At 36.0% G+C, this 10,114-nt stretch overlaps 1 protein-coding gene across 1 annotated transcript in view; it reads right to left on the reverse strand.

Annotated features, from left to right (window-relative positions):
* Positions 1-10,114, reverse strand: part of Gucy1a2 (guanylate cyclase 1 soluble subunit alpha 2) — a 326,716-nt gene that overhangs the window by 315,012 nt on the left and 1,590 nt on the right. The window lies entirely within an intron of this gene.

The following is a 10,114-nucleotide window of genomic DNA, read 5'->3' on the forward strand; positions in this document are numbered from 1 at the left end:
GGGATAGTAATGTCTTTCAGACAACGTGGAGGCATCATGCTTGCCTTTACTGTTGTATTTAATGAAAAATGCATATCATTTAGAATATTGATGGTACATGGGTAAGGACTCTAGATCAGAAATGTATGACATAGTGTCATTGTTTATTAATTACATATTCCCTCATAAATCTCATTTCATACTTTTTCAAATGCAGGATAAGCATTATTTTCTAAGATTGAAGGCAGCTCTTTCCAAGTAGTTTTGAAAGTATCATTCTTAACTTTTCTTAATTACTTTGCAAAGTAAGTAAATTGACCACCTCACCTTCTCCCACATCAAAATACATTTTGTTACAGCTTCTTTTATGGTTTTGTTTGTTTGGGTTCATTGTTCTTCAATTCTCTATTATTGGTTTCTTCCTTTCACTCATAGCACTTGTCTATTTTCAAGATACTAGCTGTAACATCCAAAGCCATTATCATTAACCATTAGCTTTATTCCAATCTGTAATCCTGAATCTTCAATTTTCTCTTCATTGAGAAGTATGATAAAGCTGTAAAGTCAGTGTCGCCTACCCTTTAATGACCTCATAGTCTTTCACTATTCACATTACCCAAATACAAAATACTCAGATCCAAATCTATCCTTCTATCCATTCCATATCATACCTTCCTATTGAAAGCCTGAAAAATTTTGACAGCCATCCATTAGTTAAGAAGAGAATATAAGGTAAGGAAACCTTATGTTGTAACTGCAAACTGTAAATGACTCATTGAACGAAATACCCAAGTTTTTATATATTTTTCAAGAATTTCTTCTAACTATGAAATAAATACTAATACATTCGATTAGTTTCAAATTAGTTGCTAGGTTATACCATTTTGGTCTGTGGAAAGGAACAATCAGCAACTCTAAAACTGAGTAATGAATGAGGAAATCCTAAGGATCTAGTAAATAATATTAGCATTAGATCTACATCCAAAAAGAAAGACGAGAAATGCTTTTACGTTATTCCAGTCCATCATGTTTGGCAATCTCATCACTTTCCTAAGACATAACCAACCCCTCTAACAGACTGCTCAAAGACTTCAAACTCAGGATATTTGTACTTTCTCTGGGAAAGCCCTTCAACTTAAGCTACAACTTTATTATCCTATTACGTAGCCCTTCAAAAAATATAGATGACTAATCCAATCTTTTCCCATTTCCTTTCTTTAAACTGAAATTTTCTAACAATACCATTTTCCCCAAGGATTCTAAGTCTCCAATGTTATTATAATAGTAAGGATTACAAGATAGTTCGATGAATTCCTAGCACTTTGATCAATACAATACTTAATAGCATGGGATTGCCACTTTTTAAAAAATAACAAATAAAACCATAGGTTGACATTTTATGCCTCTAGTTTATAGAATTACACATATCTTTAAAAGATATATAGTAAAAGAAAATGAAATGAGTGTGTATGTGTGTGTGTGCACCCATAAGCATATACAAATAGAAAAGTCACCTTTGCACATGATGTTGGGTGTTTCTGAATGAAAGAAGTAAAGGTATAAAACAATGAAGAATGAAAATATGTTCTTGGCTCACAGAACACAAGCATATTGTAGTAGTGAAAAAGAAGTCTATGGATTCCATGGTGAGATTGCTAAGATAATACGGACACTTCCACACAAACTGTTTTCTCTCATGATACATCGGTTCTAAAGCTGCCTATAAATGCCATGCCAATATTGAACCACCATTTATTTATTAAGGAGAACTGAACCATGATTCTTTGATGACTAATTTTCTAAAACTATAGATATTAGCAACAGATTCTATTTTTGTAAAATTTTGGCAAGTTTGATAAGTAGCCCCTATACAATGGGTATTTAAACCTCCTATTGTTTCTTTTCTGGAACAAATCATTCTCCAAAATAAATCAGTAGATAAATTATTTAAGGAAGATAACCTTTTTCAAAAAGGCATTGCTGGTGGGATTGCAAACTGGTACAATCACTCTGGAAATCAATCTGGAGATTCCTCAGAAAATTGGAAATAGATCTACCTGAAGACCCAACTACACCACTCTTGAGAATATACTCAAAAGATGCCCCACCATGCCACAGGGGCACATGTTCCCCTATGTTCATAACAGCCTTGTTTGTGATAGCCAGAAGCTGGAAAAAAACTCAGATGTCCCATGACAAAAGAATGGATACAGAAAATGTAGTTTATTTATACAATGGAATACTACTCAGCTATTAAGAATGAGGACATTCTGAATTTTGAAGGCAAATGGATAAAACTAGAAAATACCATCTGAGTGAGGTAACTCACACCCAAAAGGACATGGTATGTACTCACTAATAAGTGGATATTAGCCAAAAATGTACAGAATACCCAAGATATAGTCCACTGAATTAAAAAATGTTAACAAGCTGAAGGGCCCAAGTGATGACACCTCAATCCAACTTTGTAGAGAGAAGAAAGCAATCACAAAGGGGGAGGGAGGGAGGGACCTGGGTAGGAAAGGGGACAGTGAGGGGAAGAGGAGAACATGATTAGGTATTGGGTGGGGGAAAAGGACTGAAGACATGAGTGTCAATAGAAAGAATGGAAACAGGCCATCTCTGGGAGGTAGGAAGTGGGATGACCCAACAGAATGTACCAGAGACCTGGGAGGTGAGAGACGCTTGGGGCTCAAAGAGAGGGACCTTAGATGAAATGCCCTACAGTGTGGAGAAGGAACTTGTAGAGCCCAAGTCTAGTAGAAAGACGCCATCAAGTGAGGGAAAGGGTTGCCATCCCACAGTCAAAACTCTGACCCATAATTGTTACTGTATAAAAGAACTGCAGGAATAAAAATGGAGACGAGCTTGAGGAAAAGGAGGTCCAGCAACAGGCCCAAAGAGAGATCCAGCTCAAGGGAAGGTCCAAAGGCCTGACACTATTACTGAGGTTAGAGAGTACTCACAAAAAGGGACCTATCATGACTGCCCTCCAAAAAACCCAATAAGCAGTTGAAAGAGTCAGATGCAGATATTTACACCCAACCAATGGACAGAAGTTGCTGACCCTGTAGTTGAATTCAGGAAGTGCTAGAAGAAACTGAGTAGAAGGGCAACGCAGTAGGAGGACCAGTAGTCTCAATTAACCTGGACCGCCGAGATCTCTCAGACACTAAACCACCAACCAGGCAGCATACACCATCTGATATGAGACACCCAGCACATATATAGCAGATGACTGTCTAGTCTGGGTTCAGTCAGAAAATGCACCTAACCCTCAAGAGAATGGAAGCCCCAGGCAGTGGAGAGGTTTAATGGAGTGGGTGGTGAGATAGTGGGAATGTCCTCATGGAGACAGGAGGGTGAGGAAGAGGTATGGGATGGGGAACAGTCAGAGGGTAGACAAGGAAGGAGATAAAATCTAGAGTGTCAAAAAAAAAGAAAATATTAAATAAAATTTGAACAAGGAAAAAGGATGCTGGTCATGTCAAAATTACTACCACAATAACTCTTTCTCTTTCCTCTACAGTCCTATCCTTTTGGATACGTATTCTTTCATTTTGATGAACAAGACTACTTATAGCAATGGTTCCTGAATACAAACAGAAGAAACAACAAAATATCCTCAGAAAAATTTGCAAGAGTTCAGAAATAACTAAAACTACAAAGGTAAACAGTCACTAGACTTTATAAATATGTAATGAAAGAAAAAGAAATATATATATACACTAAACCCTACTCACTTGCTTAGTGCTTAATGGAGGTGTGAATGGCAATTTACAAAAATAAAACAATATAATAAAAGAAAAAAAGATCTGTGTATGCACCCATCAACACATTTCTAACTACCAAACCTCTTAAAATATAAATGGCCTACTCAAGGAGTTCTCATAGGAGAACATTATTCCACATGTTCATGTCAAAGGAATAACCTCCAAGACTGGTCTTTACAAAGTCAGTGTACAAAGTGCAGTGAGCAGAAATCAATTGTCTTTGGGCCATTAAATACAACCACCTTTGACCATGCATTTAATGTGTCTATCAATCATCTTGAGTTTCATTCAGAATTCCCAGGCCTCTTTCTGGAACTTTAAAACTAGACTCTCTAAACCAGGATGCAAGGAACTGCATGTTAAAAGTTAATCCTAATTATTCATTGGATTGATAACCTCTAGCTTAAATAAACAATTTCCTGATAGCAAATCTCAAATAAATCTTGTTGAGGAAATGTTTGCTTCCTGATCTGTTTATAAGGAAGTTCACTGTCTTTCAACTCCCCACTACAGCCTCAATGGATCTCCAGACTTAAAGATACTCGAATATCTTGATGCCTAAATCACTACATTACTGGAATTTTCAATTCTGCAAGGTTCACAGAACATATTTTGTAGCTCCAGATCATATACTGATGTGATATTTGACAACCAAATGACATTACTTACACCCCCTAGCAGTATGTTTTGGGCAACAGTAGTAGCTCACTTACTGGCAAACATTTCTCTCATTTGACAGAGAATTCTGTGGAACATGGAAGCAACCCAGACTGGTGGAGTGTCATTTATTTACCTAAACTCTTAAAATTAAATGGACTACTCAAGAACCTCTTAGAAGAAAATATCATTTCACATGGTTTTGTAACTACATTCTGATGGTTCATTTCAAATAGCAAGTGTAAGCAAAAATTGTTCAAGTTTACACTCTTGAGCCTGGATATAAAGTCTACAACTATTGTTTAATAAAGGCAAAAATATCAAACACAATTAGATAATTAATGAAAATATCCAAGTATTTACAATATATTCTATTGAATACACACCACACACACACACACACACACACACACACACACAGGGAGAGAGAGAGAGGGAGAGAGAGAGAAAGAGAGAGAGAGAGAGAGAGAGAGAGAGAGAGAGAGAGAGAGAACACTAAGTTCTGTGTTCAATACTACAGAAAAGTATTAAAAAGTTGGAATTTAAATAGAATCTTTGAATTAGTTAAATTTCTGCTCCTGTCACATAAAAGCCTACAAATGAGTCAGTCTGCAAGTAACTCTTGACATACATTTTCCTACAACTTAAATTTTCTTTTCCTCCTTGATGTATGTAAAACCCCCAAATGGAAAATTATACCTTCTTGGTAACTCACAATGCACAATGTAGATATTTACAGATACTGAATTTATTTTTCCATCATGGTCAACAATATATGTAATCAATATATGTAATTTTTATTTTATTTTCAGCTTTGTATAAGAGGACATACAACAACAGACAAGGTCACTGCAAAAAGTAATGATTATATAGAGGAGAAATTAATTAAGAACATTTATGATGCTACTCAGAATTCTTCAAGGTAGACAAATTGTACACTAAAACTGAATAAATAATTGCATCATCTCTTCATCAACTAAGAATCAATGGTGATTTTTCCTGTTGTTCAGCTGTATCCTTAAAGTAAAAGCCTGCAACTGAGCTTTTAGCCGTTGAACAGAGCACTAGACACGCAGCCAAATACACAGGATTTAAGCTGATGTTTGTTGTTTCATCTCCCAGCTTCCCAGATATGCTTTGAACATATATACTGATTAGTGTGAAAGCACTGGATGAGGAATCTTTTACATTCTCAACAAAATAAAAATCAGTAGTTTCACTTTTTATAATTGTAATTCATTTTCTGTGAAATATCTACATTATATCACACAAGGTTGTCTTCATGTGTGTCAACAATGATCTCTAAAGGTGTTTATGAATTTCCTCCCAGCAGTTATTGGTTTGATAGAAATGTTGGAAAGTACAATGATTATATAGGCATATGTACACTTATGAGCCATAGCTAGGAAGATCAAAAAGAGACTCAGTTTTAATTTTTCAGATGAATTTGTTGTCTATGTAAACAAAATAAAGTGATTTTAACCTTTTCATTTTAATGGAATTTATTCTATAAATTTTTCTAATATGGTTATAAGTAAGACTAATAAAATGGGGAAGAAACAAAATTTTCACATTTTTTCCAAAGCATTTACATTTGATTGAAATTTATTAGTCATACCCTGAAACCTCTTATAGAGCTAATGAAGGTTTAAAAAATATATACAAACATACAATAATATCTCAGTTAAGGTTTTACTGCTGTGAACAGATGCCATGACCAAGGCAACTCTTCTGAGAACAATATTTAATTGGGGCTGGTTTACAGGTTTAGAGGTTCAGTCCAATATCAATGGAGGAGTATGGCAGCGCTCAGGCAGGCATAGTGCACATGGAGCTAAGAGTTCTATATCTTCATCTGAAGGCTGCTAGGAGAAGACTGACTTCTACACAGCTAGGACAAGGGTATTAAAGCCCATGCCCACATTGACACTCTACCCCAACAAGGCCACACTTTCTCCAACAAGGCTACACCTCCTAATAGTGCCACTCCCTAGGCCAAGCACATAAAAACCATCACACATGCTAACACATTTCTCTGAGAAAATATTTAATTATGCATATATTCTATTAATTAATGGCTATAGTCAATTTTATTTTCATGTTTTAACTAAATTAAACCAGAAATTTTAGTTAAAGTACATAAATAATCAGATATCTTACTTTGCAACAAATTTTGTATTTTTCCATTGTTCACATTGTTTCTGAGGTTAATTTTCAGGGATTGTATGTGTCAGAAAGTTATTTTGTGTGGTATCAGGAGAAGCTAAATATATGCTTGTCTCTCTTTGCTCTTTCCTAGGCTTTTACTAATATAATTTTCTTTCCCCAAATAAGGAAACATTATTTGTTTTTCTGCCACGCCCAACATCTTTATTTTGCATTTCACACTTTCTTGGGATGATTTCCTTCTGTTGTAAGTTTTCCTCTCTTATTTTGTCATCTCTCCATTTGTGTTACGTTTCTTCAAGCTATTCTTCTGAGGTCTTCAAAGCTACCTGCAGTGGCTCAACAATGTACAGAACTCTGAAAAGAAGCCTCAACATTGAATGATTCTTCCTTCATCTCTCCACTGACAGGCTGATGAGAACAAATTCTAACCTGATGTCAGAATCATAAGATAAAATCCAATGAGATGAGTTACTAAATTCACCCTTGATACAAAGTCTCCTGCTAATATCTCCATATGTTTCCAAGTATCCAATTACTGCCAAATAAATAACATAATAAGTGATTGTCATGTCTCCAGTTGGGTCTGTATAATGATGCTTGTTATTATGACTATACTCCAGAGACTCATAGTGAAAATAATACACCCAAAATGTTCCAGGGATGGCAGCAGGGCACAGTTGCTATGCTCCTTTCAAGGCACATTTTTCAAATTAAGGACTAAAGAAAAAAGTCCATGAAAGCTGTTTGGGGGTCATTCAGCATCTGTTTCCCCAATACAATACTTGCAATACAGTGGAGTCTCATTTGCTGGTTAAATACAATAACTTTTTGATGTTTACAACTTAAGAAAGTAATATAACCTTCTAAAAAGCTTCCCAATGCAAATCGTATGTTCCATGTTTAATCTGTATACTGATAATGTGTCTCAATAGAATTTCAGTCTAGAGAGGAACCTAAGCATAACACTTCCACCCCAGAGAGGTCCCAGAAAGCTGAAAATGTGCCCAAAGGTGTGCAAGGGCTTACTTGTTCAAAACAAAAAGAATCAAGACTCTTCAGTTTTGGATTGTTTTTTCCAATTTTATCTACTCTATTCTCTTGTATTATTTGTGCAATATAAAGCACTGTGACTTTCATACTCAACATCAATGCACCTAGAAATAACTAAAATGTCAAAAACTCTGAATATTTAATATACTAGTGGTATATATTCATTTCCATTTTCCTATTTGTAAGTCTTTCTGAATGAAGACTGAACTCCAACTGATTGAAACATGACAGGACCATTCCAAAAGTAGGAACATTCACAATAGGTGTAGCTACTCCCTAAATGATGGGGTTCAGGAACGTTAACAACACTAACTACAAATACCCCAACAAGGGGTATTCTAGGTAGTTGTAACTATTTCCAGTTGTTTCTCTCTTGTGATGGAACAGACAGCACACATTACATCTCCACGAATATTTCTTGTATTATTTGTACAACATCAGAGCTTAATATCCAGTGAGTATAAGAGGCTAAAAGTATACTGAAACTTTTCAAGGCAGTGTCTTTGTCAAACAAAAGGTGGGGGCCATACATCACTAACTCACTGACTTAAAATGGAAACTATATGTTGATGGCACTAAGTCAACTGGTGATAAGGCTGTTCAATGAGAGTTCTTCTTTTTTGTTTTCCTGAAGCCTTTTGTATCTGAAAATGTTTGCATCTGCTCACCTATATGCTTTCAACATCCATCTGACAGGCCTTTCCCAAAATAAAAGTTAATTGTAGCTTATAAAGAGCATAGACCTTCTGCATTGTTTAATATCATAATTTCTTTCAAATTTCTTGTTCTGAAAAGCATTATCTGGGTACATGTTTTTCACATCAGTCCCTAAATTCCAACTTACAAAAGAAACTACCAGAAATTATTTCTTGCCTCTCATTCTCACAGTAGATACTTCAGTTATCACTTTATTTTCCCTAACCCTCAAGTGAGAAGTTGATAATATTCTAAGCAAGATCATTATCAAAGACACCTGAGAAATCTGTAAATTTTGCTTCTTAAGCACAAAGAAAAAAATCTGGGTTACAAGGAGTCTTTCCCAATGGATCACTATATTTAGTTAGATCCTTATGTTAAATACAAATCTGTTGAAAGAAGTATTGATATGTTGCAAAATGTTGTGTTGTGGACTGACACAAACCAACATATATACAGCTACTGAATTCCTCTCATAGATAATTATATTTGACAATTTGTAGTGTTATATATTTCCCAGGATTACCTTCTCTGGTACAAATTTACAGGGAAGACTGAAAAAAGATCAGCCAAGGTGATCTGAATTATCTTTCTAGTTAATCTGTAGGATAGTGTGTTAAAGAGTAAAACACACCAGAAAGAAGGGACACACATGTTTCAGCGTTGAACGAAACAATTCTCCAATAACACAGATACCACAGTGATGTCTGTGGCATTGCCTGTACCAGATCGTAGATCCCCAACAGCTCAATTTTCCCCAGGTCTTTTCTACAGTGAGGGCAAGAATGCTTTCAGGGGGAAACCTAGGATAAGCCAAACAAGATCAATGTTCAGATACACTGAGGGAAGTTTAGAAAAAGGTAAAGTCGAAGAAATAAGGGGAGCATAAAGGAAAATGCAGTGTTTAAAGAGAGTTAAAGTTCTTGCTTACAAAACCTGGATGAGGCTCAAAGGTGAGTGCAAATTTGACATTTAATCTTTGCACTCTGTAATTGAGTGAACTTCTTCAAACCCAAGTTCACACAGTCAGTAAATGATAAAACCAGAGGCCTGGCATTCCTGAAAAAAAAGTACAAGGCAAGAGTGGCAGAAGTGTCTGAGGAGAGATGAGGAAGGAGTGGCACATAAGAATGCCTAGAACCAGGGTGTACAGGGGGAACTGCTGATACTGATGGACATGCTAGGATCGACACAAGTTTGAAGAAAGTACATGAAGGCATTTATTCATTTAATAAACATAGGAGTGTGTTCTAATAATAATGAAGGCATAAAAGAAAAAATAAAAACAGAAAGAAAAAAACAGAAGCAGTGGAGAATCTAAGGATGAGAAAGTGAAGGATGAGGTAAGGGTACAAGAGACTCTTTTTTTTTTTTTTTTTTTTTTTTTACAAAGACACCAGGTTTGCCCTGAAAGGAAAACTGACCCAATAAATCCATAACATATAAGCAAACATCATGAAGGTGATGTTTGTGTGTGTGTGTGTGTGTGTGTGTGTGTGTGTGTGTGTGTGTAACATAGCATTACAGGTTTGCACGTGAAATACAACTCAGAAAAGTATCTAACAGTGCTTTCCTAAACGTGAGAAAAGCATGTAACACAAACTGCTGAGAGCCTGTGGAATTCAGAGATGCCCTAAAAGGTCACAAATAGGACCAAGAGAGTGTGGGAAATAGGGAGAGTAAGAGCTTCCAGGGGTGGGGCTGGGCCTCTTTGGAATGTTGGAAAGGGAAATGGGAGCTGCAGAACCAGAACACAGCCTGGGAAAGTTTTGAGCAAAAAGAAGGGGGGG

The sequence above is a fragment of the Grammomys surdaster genome, unplaced genomic scaffold, assembly GCF_004785775.1.
Source record: "Grammomys surdaster isolate TR1022 unplaced genomic scaffold, NIH_TR_1.0 206, whole genome shotgun sequence".
Taxonomy (NCBI): Eukaryota; Metazoa; Chordata; class Mammalia; order Rodentia; family Muridae; genus Grammomys; species Grammomys surdaster.